The following is a 14186-nucleotide window of genomic DNA, read 5'->3' as shown; positions in this document are numbered from 1 at the left end:
ACACCGCCCGGCGCTGTCACTGCGCGCCCCGGCAGCGCCCCGCCCAGCGCAGCGCAGCGGGGCGGAGAGAGGCGGCCGCCGCCGGCGACGGGGAAGGCGGGCTGGCTGCTGGGCGCTGACTTTAGGTGAGCCCCGGGGGCGCAGGAGGGCCGGGAGAGGCAGGGGTACCGCGGGGAGCTGCGCCGGGGCTGCGCCGAGAGGGCGGGATGCGGCGGGCAGGGTGCGCAGGGGGGGTGCGGAGGGCAGGGTGCGGAGGGCAGGATGCGTCGCCATGGCCAAGGCCAAGGCCAAGGCCCGGCCGCCCCTCCTGACATGGCGCCGGGACCGCCGGGCTGGGGCTGGGGCTGGGGCTGGGGCGCTCCTTTTGCCCCCGGGATGAGGAGGAGCAGCCCCGCTCCCAGGCCGCGCTCCCAGGCCCTCGGTGGCTCCGCTGCCCCCGTGTCCCCAGGGCCGTCTCACCGAACGGGGGCTCGGCTGTCGGCGTTACCGGGGCTTTGGGGGAAAAGCCAGCGGCTGGCATCGGCCATCTCGGGAATGAAAGGGGGAGAGTGTGGGAAAAGCGGCCTCGGGAGTGGAACGGCAAGCTCAGGTTTTGAAGTTCGGCACCTTGTTAGTGCTTGGGAGTTCACATGTGTGGTAAGAAAAACATAGCCCTTTATATTTTTCCTTTGTCTTCGTGTGTCGCTTTGGATTTGTCAAGGATGAGAGGAAGAGAATTCAGAACCCACTGTTCCAGAATCTGTAAAAGCCAAATTGCCATGCCGGCAGAGCAGGGAACAGGGCTGAGCGATTCTGGATCTGCCGCGTAGAAAGAAGGCAGCCCAGGATGAATGCATGCTTATGCAATAGAGCAGCCAGACTGCTGTGCTTAAAACACCGAGTGAGTGTTGGGAACACACACTTTATCTGTCAGAGTGAGGCTTTTCCAAATGACTTGTTCTGATGCACACTTGGCATTGAATGGGAAAAAAGAGAGCCCAGGGCCTGAGTCCATCAGTGTAGTGTTTTGCAAGAGGCATTAGGTACATAGAGTGTATCAAATTTGTTATTGCCTTTCAGCACCTGCTTTGTGGTTGAGAGTTTCATTTGCAGGGCTAGAATAGTGATGCTTTAGTGATGACACATTTGCATGAAGAAAATTGCATAACGCCACCACTTACTATCTCTGAGCACAAAATTAATTAAGTTCCTAGAGACTAGGCTAAATTAAATTGACTTGGGTAGTCTCTTTAATATAACAGACCCTAAATCTAGACCTATTTTCTTCTGTTGTTTATCTTGTAGGACACAGATGACTTCTGGATGAGAGGGACACTTGCCACAGGCAGTTCACAAAAATAATAGACACGTTTTAAAATTAAACACTTGGACCTTTTCCTTCAAAGGCAAGGGACTGAACTTCATGGATTGTAGCACAAGAATTCAACTTCATTCTTTAAATTTCTAAGCTGCACCCTGGCAGTGGATGCCACAAAGAGAGCAAGGCTGTCTACTTCGTGAAATATTTTTTAGTCCCCATTTTGAATTAGAAAAGAAATGGTAACAAACTCTGAGAAGGTGAATTAACTACAACACAAAGTGTAAAAGTTTGGTTGAGGTATGAAATGATCAAATTTGGTGGAATAAATCCTCACCAAATGTTTGTCAATCTTCCTGCTGAAGGATTGTTCTAAGTCACTTGTTTCCTCCAAATGCATATCTGCCTCATTCTGCTGTTAGATTAGTTTCCTTAAGTGCAGTAACCCTACAAACATGCAGTATTATTTGGACTAGTATAGAATTGGTCTGTATTCTTCCCTAACCTGAGTTTCCTCTAGGTTTTGGAAATTTCTGCTTTTTGTTGCTGCCGTAGCATGAGGCATCTTCAGGACCTTCCCTAGAGAGTTCTGTGCAGGGCCAGATGGGTAAATGTATTTCCTGGTGAGATTTTTGGACTGCTGAGATGTAGTATAGACAGCTTTAACTTTGGTGAAAATGTACAGTTAATCATGGCTTTGCGTTCGAGGAAGCAGCTCAGACCATGATAGAAGTGTTTTCTGTATTTTTCCTTGAACCACAAAGTTTTAGTTACTGAATTTACCAACAATGAAAGTCTATATCTGTTGGTGAAACAGTCTAGATCCTATTCTGATGAAGTGCAGGTGGTTTCTTCCCCTATGCCTTGGGTCTGCCTCAATGCTTGGAGATTTGTTGTTATTAGGCTGCCACAGGGGCTTTTGGAACACTGTTTAAGGCATGTTTTGAAAGTGGGCAGTGTGAATTACAGTGCAGTAGGCAGGATGCACAAATAGCCCCACTGAAGGTATCTACAGAAAGTTATACACATCATCACGGAGAACTACTGTTGCAAAGAGGGGGAAGTGCTCTCCGCAGTATCTTTCTTAGCAGGACTATATCCTCTTTTTTCTAAGTGATGTCTGGAAAACAAGCATTTGGACAGTAGATTTCCCCCAATCTTCTCTTCATTCTGGTGGTAGAATAGTGATAATAGAATCACCAGAGGCTGAACTTGAGAGGTTAGGATATCTGAATGAGCCCTTGTTTTTTACAGATTGACTGCAGCTATATGGCTTGTGCAGGTTGATTTAAAACAGAATTAGAAGGCCAGCAAAGAATACTTTTTAGAAAATCAGTGACTGCAGCTCGTATTTTAAGACCTTCCGAAAAACTTTGCAAAATCATACAGCTGCCTGTAAGGCCTTTAAATGATAATATTTATCTTTATCATTTTCCTAGTCCATGATAACTGCTTTTTTGTAACTTTTCTGAAGTTTTTTTCAAACCTCCTTAGCCTAGACCTGCCCAGGCAGTGTGAGCTTCCTCATGTGAACTGTTGGCTGATTTTGAATATCCATTCACCTCTGAGCTGGCTGGGGGTGCTCTCTGCCTTGCTGGATCAGACTCTTGGCTCATCTTTCATAACTGCTGAGGTCTTTCATAACCTCTGATCTTTCATAACTCCAAACGCTAGCCAGTTCCTCTCACATGCCTTTCGTAACCTACACAAACGCCCCGTGTTTAATCTCGTCCATTTGGAATAGGCCCATCCTGATGAACCTGAAATACAAGTGTTTCTTGGTGCTTTGTGTGCCTCAATCCTCCTGAGCCCAGCCAGATTTGTGTGGATGTCAGACTTCCTTCCCGGAGACAATGAATGCTCAGTGGAGGGGAAAACCTGTTCTCTCTGACCTCAGAGGAGAAAAGGGAGCCTAGTCATGGATTTCCTTCTCTCCTGGGGTGTGAAGCCCTAATTGACTGAGGTGTGGCTCAGCTGGGGGTGGCAGTCTCCTTCCCCTCCTGTCCTGAGCCGCTGCGCTGCGCGGCCGCTCTGTGTCCCCACCGCGGTCTGCTCGGAGCAAAACCCGGGGTCACTCGGTGGGGAAGCTGCTGCAGCTGGAATTGGTTTAATTCTGCCTCAGCAGACAGCTTGCCTTTCTCTACTCTGACAGTAATTGCAGGCTGCAGTGATGTAATAAAAGAGGTTGTAGTTTTGCAGAGAGAGGGTGACCTCGCTGTAGCTACCCGGCGGTCGATGTGGAATCCTCAGATGCCTTCCAGTGTGGATCTTTTGTCATTTCACAGGTTTGATGGATCTTTGGCACTTCATGGGTGTGATGGGTGATCTCCTAACATGGAATAAAATGGGAGGACAAGTGACAAGTGTATAACAGCTTATTAAAAAGAGAAGGGTGAAAAAAAAGAAAAAGGAAGAAATGTTTTGCAATTATTAGCCCGAGTGCGAAAGAGCATTTCCTCAGTGTGACAGCCAGAGGCTTGCTGTGCTGTTATTAAAGTGCTCTTCGGTGGGAATCCATGCAGATGGCTTTTACCCAGCATAGGATTATATTGGATTAGTCATATAAAATTGTTGTTTACCATCTCTAGCTCTTTTCCCCAGAGCTTTTTATCAGGAATCTCATAAATCATGTAGTTTGAGCCTGCCTTGAACAGGTAACCCAGATGAGCAGCTTTTTGTTTGTGTAAACTGCTATGTTTGTAGTTTAATGTAACCCTAATGTTGCAATGAGGGATTTTACACCTGATAAAAGAGGCTGTTTGGCCCAGATTTTCCTTTTGCTTACAAGAAGGGAAGTTAGATCTTGAGGAGACGCTCTTTCTTGTTGCTGGACTTCCCTGAAGAGCTGTGTTGATCCCACTTCTGCTCCATCAGAGACAATCAGGAATTCCTAACACTGGCACCATTTTTCATAACGCTCGCTAATGAGTCATTTATGGCAGAATGCTTGATTATTGCACTGTTCTGAGTGGTGTATGAGATATTTCCTGTGTTCCCTTTCTGTCATGCAGAGCCACACTCCGACCATCTTTCTTCTCTATGTCCAGAAGGCTCAGGGATCACTGCTTGGACACACTCCACATTTTGCCTCCTGCCACAAACTAACAGTCTTAAACATGCAGTGCAAGGCTCTCCCTTTAGATCTACCCTGGGGGCTGGTTATAACAACGAAATTTTTTTTCACTTCAACATCCAACAGATAGCTCTGCTGGTAAAATGGCGTCCTTCAAGGTTTTTTTGGAGTTTTCAGACTGGCTCTGTCATCCTGGGCAATTTTCCCTTCCAGGAGGTATGGCTGCAAGAACTTTCCTGAGGTGTGGGTGCCTTTGATTCTGCAGCAAGAGATGTTCTCCTTTTCTGCAAGGGGTTCTGTGACAAGGTAATACAGTCCCAAACTGCTACTCTTTTCCCTGGACCACATCTGTGGGTGTAAAATAAAAAGGTATTTTTCCCTGGCCTTGAAGGGAGAAGCAGCAGACTGCCACATGCATGCCAGTATTGTTTTTTAATCCACTGAAAACACTCAACATTATGCACTGAAAACAACCTAGTGTTATATCTGTCACCGAAGGGGATACAGAACTTCTGTGTGCTGTGACAGGGATGCCTGTAGCCTAATTTGGTTAATAAATATTGCCTCTGGTTTTGTCAGCTTTAAGATAAATTCGACTTTCTTATTTATTACGAGAAGGTATTTTTTTGTTTCCAGTTCTGCAAATGGTCATCTTTAATCCAGTCATGTCTTGGTGCTTCTCCTCTTGATATGCAAGAAATGTAGATGAACTGAACTCTGAACTTTTGCTTTAAACCAAAGTGGTTGTGCCGAGGCTTGGGCAAACCAGACTGTTTCTCCCTGTTTCAGGAAAGGTTCCTGAACACAAACAGGATAATTGCTCCGTGACCAAAGATCTAAACAAGATGGGCAAAGGGTCATTTCCTGTGTTGGCCATTTTGTTCATGATTTTTCAACTGGCATTTGTCTGTGAGACTGGCAGCCCTGACTGGCCACAAAACACAACAGGCAGAAAAATCACACAAGTTTTGCCATTTTCCAACCTGAAAGGGACTCAGGAAGAAGTCACTGCTGACACAGCGGGTGGATGGAATAAAAGAGATTAATTTGGGGTAGGTGAAATTTGTACATAATTTACAAAGGCATGTAGATTTTCATAGGAAAATTTTAATTCCTGGAAAATCAGATGAGGATGGTAGCTCTCTCTGGAGGTTGAAAGGACATATATCGACCTTTAATCCATGTAGAAAAAAGGTTACACTTGGGAGTTACTGTAGGGTTGTATCAGGTAATCCCATGCTTACATATTTTCTGACAAATCAATGATTTTGGTGCACGTGGAACTGAAGAAGAGTGAAATGGGTCACATTCTTGCTGTTTTGCAGCACGTAGAAGGCTCAGCACGGCTGGAATCAATGACATTTTCATTTGTGTGACCCAGCATGCAATGTGTCTTTGTCCATACCAAATGACATTAGTGCAAGGGAAAAAGATTGTGTTCAACAAACGAGCTGAATAACAGTGTAGGGAAATATTTCTGCTGTCATTGTTTACAGTGGAAAGTATCTTAGTGGCATTTTGTACATTCACTGCCACTGAGCTTTTAAAAAATAATGTATTGTTAGAATCTTTGGAAAATTAATGTTTCCTAATCAAGTACACATCAGTCTTTTATCATTTGGATATACAATGGGTTTTTTTGTACACACATAGGCTGACATTATCTTTTTGATTTTCAAATTCTGATGTCCAGTGCTACACACCAGCCTTGGGCTGATTTTACAAATTGATGGAGTATCTTTAATTTGGAAGAATGGATGCTCATTTGAAGTGGAGCCTCTCAAAATCGGTGTCGATTTTGAAGAGGTTTGATCGTAATGTGCATGATTAAACCAACAAGAGCTTCAGCTGTAGCTTTTCCCGAGTTTCAAGATACAAGTAGGGGGTGTTTTTTTGGTGTCATTTGGATGCATCAATGCTCATTTGACAAAATCTGCATCTTACACAAACTCCTTACAGGTCTAGCTGCATAGTTGAGAAACCTGGCCATTGTCTGCTTCCTTCATCTATCTTCAATTCCCCTGCCAGGCATGGAAAAGTGGGAAAGAAGGGGGCTACATGGCTTGCTTTCTAGGTCAGAAATAAGGAATTCTTGTTTCCCTTCTAGCTCTATTGGTCTATTTCCAGTGCACAGTCACCCATACAGTAAAGTTCTTCCTCATATCCAGATAGAACTTCCTGTGCCTCAGTTTCTGCTGTGGCCTCTTGTCCTTGCTTGGCACCACTGAGAGCATCCCAGACACCCCTGCTTTAAACATTCATACACATTGATTGGGTCCCCTCTCAGTCATCTCTTCTCGAAGCTGAACAGGCCCAGCTCCCTCAGCGTTTCAGATGACCCGAGGCTCTTCATGGGCTTGTTTTCTCTGCTGTTTCTGACCTAAGTTGTTCTCTGAGTGCTGCCTAGTGCTGCCTTTTCTATGCCTGCTCTGGTTTCTGCAGAAAACCTGAATTAATCCGTCTGGGCTTTTTGTTTTACTTCTACACCCACAGTATTTAAAAAACCCTGAACAACTCCAAACCAAAAGCAAACACCTGGGTACCACAGGATTGCTAAGTCCTATTGAGCCTTGCTTTGTGCAGTATTATTCTTTGATATTCAGATGGTCTTGTCTTGTATGATATAAAGTGATTATGACTACTGACACTCCCAGCATTGAGGAAACAACTGTTATCCTACTTGTACTGTCTACAGTGAGATACTGGTTTGCAGGATACACTGGAGTCCACTGTGCTGATCTCTCTCCACCACAGTCTTACACTTCAGCTTCTCTTTGTCACTGGAAAAATTATTTCTGAAGTCATTTTACGAAGTTTTGCAAAATACCAGAATCTCTATTATATCAGAGTGTGTTTTCTTCTAAATCAGTAACCTAGATTCATTGAAATGGTGGCCTGGAAGGGACTTTTTGTCTACTTGCTCTGTGTCACTGTGCTGTGCATATTAGGTGTACCTGTATTCAAAATCACATCTGATCATTCTCTGATCTGTTTATTAAAATATATAGTGAGGAAGAACTATGTGTATTTTTCTCTTTGATGTTAAGAAATTTTCCCTCTCATCCATTTGAAGGAATGAGAGATGCCCGCTCTGTTAGACAGAAATTTTATTTGTGCTCATTCTCCTCTGGAAGACACAGGAAACAATTACTACTGTCCTTTACAATAATCAAAGTCAGTTAAAATTACTCTGAATTCAACACCTGTTGTATTTTCTTCTGTATGTTTTATTCCTGTTTTACAGACTCCTCAGGACCTCACCTGTTTTGTTTGTGTTGGATAAACCAGAATAAAACTGAGTATATGCATCTCAGGGTATTGCTGCTTCATCTGAAAATGGGATTTCCCTTTCCCTACAGCACTATTGCATTGCTGGCTGGTACTATCCCCTCCCAAGTTTACTTTTTCCTTGCTGCTACTGCAGCTAGTTAGATCCAGCTGTCCTTTTACCAAGAAGTGACCTCGTGGTTTCCACGGTATGAACTGTCTATTGCTAATTCATTCCATGTTGGTTGCTGATTGAAGTAGCAATTTTGATGCCAGGCAATTTGGAGTCAAGGTGATTTGTCACAGGCTCCAGCAATTTGCAGTTTTGGATGGCTGCTTCTATGGAACCAATACAGAAGTCTTCACAGGCAGGATTCCTGGCAGCAGGTAACATCATGGGCAAGTCCTTCCCTCACATGGACTCTCAGGTTGCTGACAGCCTCACAGCTGGGATCTTGTGTCCATTCCGCTCAGCACAGCCAAGGCTGAGCTGAATGTAGGCATGGCTTTCACCATGGCTTTTCACTGTGACCCCTATGTAAAGTTCAGGAAGCAGACTGGATGGTTGACTGGGTTGAGAGTGAAGGAGGAGAGATGCTGGGTTGTGCCCTGGAGTCAGAGGTGTGTGACACTTCCCTTAATGTGATTACAGTTCCAGTTCGTGCTCACAGCCTAACCTGACCTGTCTCCTGCCATGTTTTTGGTGACCTGTCGACTCCCAGGTAGGCAGTGATGGGCTCCTGTCATGTCCACACCCTCTTCCCAGACAGGACAGGCTGAGAAAGCTGGGGCTGTTCACACCTCACAGCAACCTGCCAGTATCCAGGGCCCTACAGGGAAGCCAGAGAGGGACTCTGTCAGGAACAGTGGTGATAGGACAAGGAGTAATGGGTACCAATTGAAATGGGGAATTTAGGCTGGATAGTAGGAAGAAGTTCTTTACTGTGAGGGTGGTGAGGCACTGGAACACATTATCCAGGGAGGTTTTGGCTGCCTCAGCCCTGGCCAGTGTTCAAGGCCAGGCTGGATGGGGCTCTGAGCGACCTGGTGTGGTGGCAGGTGTCCCTGCAGAGGGCAGCAGGTTTGGGACTAGATGATCTTCAAAGGTCCCTTTCAACCCTTAGCATTCTGTGATTTTGTGACTGGTTCTGTGCAAAATTTGCCAGGCACTGCAGTCAGGTGGGCTACATGGGCAAGATGGAGGGGCAGGTGGCATCTGGCAACATTTCATACAAAAAGAAAAAGAAAAAAAGGGAAATGTGATGTGCTTGGAGAAATGAGTGAGGCAAGATTTTGTACAAAGACAGGAGATTCAGAGAACTAGAGAAGACCAAGTTTTGAGACCTAGTGAATGAGAGAGGAACAGGAAAGGCTTTAAAACAAAGGCTTGGAAGACCAGCAGGCAGTAATCACTGCTTTGGGTCAGTCTTGCTGTGATAGGTGGTCTTCCTGTGGCTGGTGAGTGCCTGCTGTTGGTATGAAGTATGTAACGTCCAGTCCTGAGGGTGGAACACTTTTGTCCTGCCTGTGTGCCTGCAGCCTCGTCTGCCAAAAATACCAGAAAAATAAAAACCCCAAATCACAGAATCAATAACAGACTGGGTGAGGTTGGAAAGACTACACTGGGTCATCTGATCCAACCTCCCTGCTCAGGCAGGGCCATCCCAGAGCACAGGGCACAGGATTGTGTCCAGACGGTTCTCAAAATATCTCCAGTGAGGGAGACTCCACATCTCTCTGTGTAACCTGTTCCAGTCTGTGGTCACCCCACAGTAAAGAAGTTCTTCCTCATATCCACGTGGAACTTCCTTCAGGTCACTTTGTGCCCACTGCCTCTTGTCCTGTTGGCACCACTGAGAAGAACCTGGCTCCATCCTCTTGGCACGTTCCCTTTAGATAGTTATACACAAAAGGCAAAGCCCAGCAAGTAGCAGCAACAGCAAGCACCACCAACTCCAAGGACACAGCCGCTGCTCCCCAGGGCGCAGCAGCATTACCAGGCACGCTGCCATCTCCAGCCAGGGGGCTGTCACTGGGACAGCCTGTACCTGTTGTGATCGCGGGAGCAGCAGAACCCGCTTCTGCAGAGATCCCTCACTTGGCGTGTGGTGGTGTATCCGTGCAGTCTGCGGCCGGCAGAGCTCTCAATCCCCCCCCGGTCGGTGCTTGTTAGTCACAGAAAGTCACAGAATATGCTGAGATGGAAGGGACCCAGCAGGATCATAAAGTCCAACTCCTGAGGACACCCTGAGAATCACACCCGCCAACTGAACCTGCGACTAACACAAATTCATGACAATTTAAAAGGGACTGGGCTGTTTCCTCGCCGGCTGCGGAGGCTGGCGGCTGCAGCGGGTGCCCGAGCACTCCGGGCCGCCTCCGCAGGGAGAAGCTCCGCGGCCGGCCCGCAGCGCCGGCGGCGCACCCGGAACGCGCGGCGGTCGCTGGGCTCTGACGGCGCTGCCCGCGGCCTATCCCGGGCCTTGTCCCGCCCTATCCCGGGGCCTATCCCGACCTATCCCGGGGCCCGTCCCGGCTGGTTCCGCCCCTGCCCCGGCGCTCGCCATGGCCCTGCCCGCCGTGCACAGGTGCTTCCAAGTGAGTGCGGCCCCGGCTCCCGGGAGCCCCGGGCCAGGAGCGGCCGGCAGGGCGCGGGAGGCTCGGCTGGGCCGCGTTTGCCTTCGGCGCCGAGCTCAGGCTGAGAGCGCAGCGCGGGGCTCGGTGCTGGCCCCGGGCATCGGGTGTACTCGGTACCCTGTAGGAAAAGGCAATGTGGTTATATATATCAGTATAGATATCAATATATCTATCTATATCGATATATCTCTGTAATAGACTGTGAACACAAAGAAAAGTTCCAATAGGAATTTATTACATTACAGCAGGCAAAGCAAAGGCAAATACAGCGCTGGACGGCAGGGGAGTCTCGCTCCACCAACTGCCGTGCCTTGGCAGGTTTTTCAGTCTTGCTTTTATCTTGCTTCTTTCCTCCGATGATGTATGTGTGACGTGTTGCTAGGAGGGTCTCTTTCTGTCCCTCGGTGGTCGCAGAGATGAAGGCTGTAGTTGTAAGCTGGAATTCCTGAAACTTAAAGCTGATTAAGCAAGTAGAGAAGGAATGGGCAAGGGTCTGTTTGCCTATAAGCTTAGATAGTGACATAGTAACTTCCTGTTATCTTGAGTTATTTGATCTCCAGTGAACAAAAAATAGTTAATGTTTATCACATCTCTCTCTATATTTGTGTATATATATATAGGTGCATATAAAAATAGTTTTATATATGTACACACAGATATATACACGTATACACACATGCACACACTTATATATGCTATACACACATACACGATATAGTTATATGTGTTAGGTGTATAACTGTAAATATATAGTTATTTACTATATTATATATTTGATGTATAATATATTGCCTTAGGTATAGCTTTATGTATTATATATGCAATATATATATATAGCTATATATTGCCTCATATTACTATAATACACAGTATATATTATATATATGACTGCATACTGCTGGGCAAGGTCCAGCAGACATGCATGCAAGAAGTTCAGCCAGTGTAGCTGTCTTTTTGTCTCTGGTGAGGTTAAATCAAAAATAAACATCATTTTAGTTGCAAAGCTGATGTTTATAGTTTAGGAGTATAACTTGGATGCTTTGTCCCTTCTGTGATTTAATTTTAGATGCCAAACCAGTTCCCTACGTTCCTTAATGGATTCTGAAGTTATATTAGGCATCTTTAACATACCTGTTAAAGAAAATTTGTTGTAGTCAAATGTTCATAAAATTTGAAACCAGTTGTTTTTCCTGCCATTTTCCTTCTAGATGCTTCTGTGGTTTAGGAAAAATGTAGTAAAGCTTTTGGGAGAGGGTTTTAATTTGATGCATTATCACCTTAATTAATATTTGATTTGAAAGTGTTCCTTGATTTTTTTGTGTTTCAATTATCTTTCTTTTCAGCTCACTGATGAAAATGAGCAGTTAGTCAAGAAGGTGAAAAAACTACACATAAAAAATAAAGAGCTAGAAAAGAATCTGGGGCAGATCCAAGAGCAGCTGTATCTGCAGCAGTTAATGCATGTCTGTGGCACAAGCAGAGAGTAAGAATTGCCAAATGTTTCTCTTTTACATCAAAAGAGGTGCACTTTTTTTCAGGACTTTTATTTTCATGTCCTTAAGATGAGCTAGGCATTACCTGGTCTGTATCTTTTAAGGAGCCATCTGTGAACAGGATGGTGGGGTGGAAAATGCTGGGGGCCTGTAGGGGAACAAAGGACATCTGGGGCATCTTGTACAAAATTTGTTGTAGTGAAAGAAACAGTTTTAATATCAAAAAGTAATACTTCTGCTTAGCCAGTACACTCTTTCTGTTGAACTGCAGAGGCCTTTACACTATTTTTCCACCCAAAAGTAGTAAGATACAGATAAATTGAGTGGCATCAATGCTGTCTAAAAGATTTAGAACCCAAGGAGCTGAAAAACTGTAGTGCTAGTGGTTTGGAGAGTGTCCTGCCAGAATTTAGATACTGGTTCACAAAAATCTTCCAAGCTTTGGGTTTTGGTGTGTTTATGATCCTGCCTGGAAACCTCTACCATAAAATCAAACTGAAAAGTCACTTGGTCTTTTTCAGTTGCTTTGTTTAAACCAATTAAATTTGTGAAATATGATTTTATGAGGCTGTTGTGTTTGTTTCAATTAAGTGTTCAGGTTCAAACAGAAACCCATTTGTGGCATAAGGGTGGAGACAGCAAGGATCTGGTTCTAGAGAGTGACAGTGTCAGGTGAGTTCTTGGAAGCTGCTTCTTCACAGAATTATTCGTCTCAGTAGTGTAGAAGATGTTGATGTTAAGTCAGTTGATATTTTTTTAAGCTGTTATGCAAGTGGCTTTCAGCCTTTGAAACAATGGGAAATCGTTCACATTTTAAAAATAACTACAAAATCTTGGATTGAACCTGAAAATAGTGCTGAGCAAAGAACAAAATGGATTTCTCTCTCAGGTAGTTCACTGAGAAAAGTTCAGTGAGCTAGGAACCTCCTTCATGTGTCTGTGCGCACATATGATGTTTTTTGCAGATTTTTTAACCTAGAATTTTGTGGTTTCACCTTCTATTTTGTGGAGCCTTTCTCAGCTCATTTTATATTGCTCAGTGTTATGTGCATATGAAATTTATAGGCTGGTACTGTTTTCGAAATAAGCTAGAGAAGTAGTTCTACTTTTCAGTTTAATAATTTTAGAGTTGAGCCACTACTTACTGTAGTTTGAGTTAAGTAATAGAATTAAACTCTTGTAACTGGTTTTCAGATACAAAAGCTATAATTTTGTCTTTAAGAAAAAGGATACTGAAACAAAATTTTAACAGCTAGGCAAATGATGTAAAATATTGCTCCATCCCTCTGTGACTTGATTGTAGAACTCTAAAATTTTAGGCTGCTCATCCCTTCAAAGGCTGCTTTTTGTCCACTTACATAAATGTGGATCTTTGGTCAAGTGCCCTGTTCTTAGTGTTTTCTTTAGGTGATTGTAGAAGACCCATTTTCTTTTTTTAAAAAGATACCTTTGCAGTGTGCCAGACTCCCTTTGCAGGAGAGTCTACATAACTACATAGGAACACTGGGTCTGGGCTCAAATTGGGTTCCTGGTCAGGCCCTCAAGCAGAAGAAGTCCAAGTGCTGTACCTGCCTTGTGTTAGATTGCACGTAGATAACCTGACCTAGCTTTTTTTTCCTAGCATCTGTTTGTGTGTTCTTTCACAAAGCTGTGCTGTGCTACAGTGTTGCTCATCCTGCTTGTGGTGTGCAGTCATGACTTATTATGAATGGCAGCTCTTGTTGTAATTCCTAAAAAAATAGGAAAAATGTCTGCTCATGTCCATCAGTTAAATTGTGGGCCTTGTGTGTGTTGGCTATGAAATATGGTAGGAAATTAGTACAGCAGAACTTGATGGAAAATAATATCAGAGGGAAAGCTAACAGAGCCCTAATCTGTTTATTTGACATTTATTTTACCCACTAATTTTCACATAGATTTCATTCACTCATATCCTCACACCCACAGACTTGGAAGCAATGAGATGTTTTGTGCAACACAGAAAGCTGGGAACTGCCTCATGTGTCCTCATCATGGGTTCTTGATTGGTGCTGGACACACTTTTAAAAATCCTTTAGGAGTGTCCTTTTGCTATTCCTGTTGTGCTGATGGGGAGAGGAATGATGTATGTGATATGCTGCAGTCACTGCCAGCCTCCTGCTGCTGCTGTCTTCCCTCAAAGAGTGATTTGCACTGGGGTTTAATCAGAGTGTGGCCATGTGTGCTGGACAAAACCAACAGGGTCCTCATGCTGGCTGAGGATTCTTTGCCATCCATACAGACCATTCTTTTAACTTTCTTTGCTGTTATTTTCTGGCGGTTTCTCTTTCTGTGTTGACAGTCACATTTCAATCACTGCCATCCTGAATATTTCTATTACGAGTCTCTGCAGCACAGCCACAGCCCAAGTGATCTCTGTGGGGAATCTCTAATACTTTTA

At 44.7% G+C, this 14186-nt stretch overlaps 1 protein-coding gene across 8 annotated transcripts in view; it reads left to right on the top strand.

The window, feature by feature from the left end:
* Positions 1 to 37: 37 nt before the first annotated feature.
* The window catches only part of MPPE1 (metallophosphoesterase 1), a 30080-nt gene continuing 15931 nt past the window's right edge, over positions 38 to 14186 (top strand). For 2 of the 8 annotated variants that reach the window (XM_040062840.2, XM_040062938.2), the window contains exon 1: positions 38 to 125. The gene's annotated coding sequence lies outside the window, so the exon portion shown is untranslated. Of the gene's footprint in view, positions 126 to 4643; positions 4677 to 10190; positions 10236 to 12358; positions 12440 to 14186 lie in introns of those variants that run through there. The other 6 variants (XM_040062848.2, XM_040062903.2, XM_040062918.2 and 3 more) reach the window with 6 other exon arrangements.

This window comes from Hirundo rustica, chromosome 1 (genome assembly GCF_015227805.2).
Source record: "Hirundo rustica isolate bHirRus1 chromosome 1, bHirRus1.pri.v3, whole genome shotgun sequence".
NCBI classification, from domain to species: Eukaryota; Metazoa; Chordata; class Aves; order Passeriformes; family Hirundinidae; genus Hirundo; species Hirundo rustica.
The sequence above is the reverse complement of the archived record's forward strand: the minus strand, read 5'-3'. Positions and strand labels throughout refer to the sequence as shown.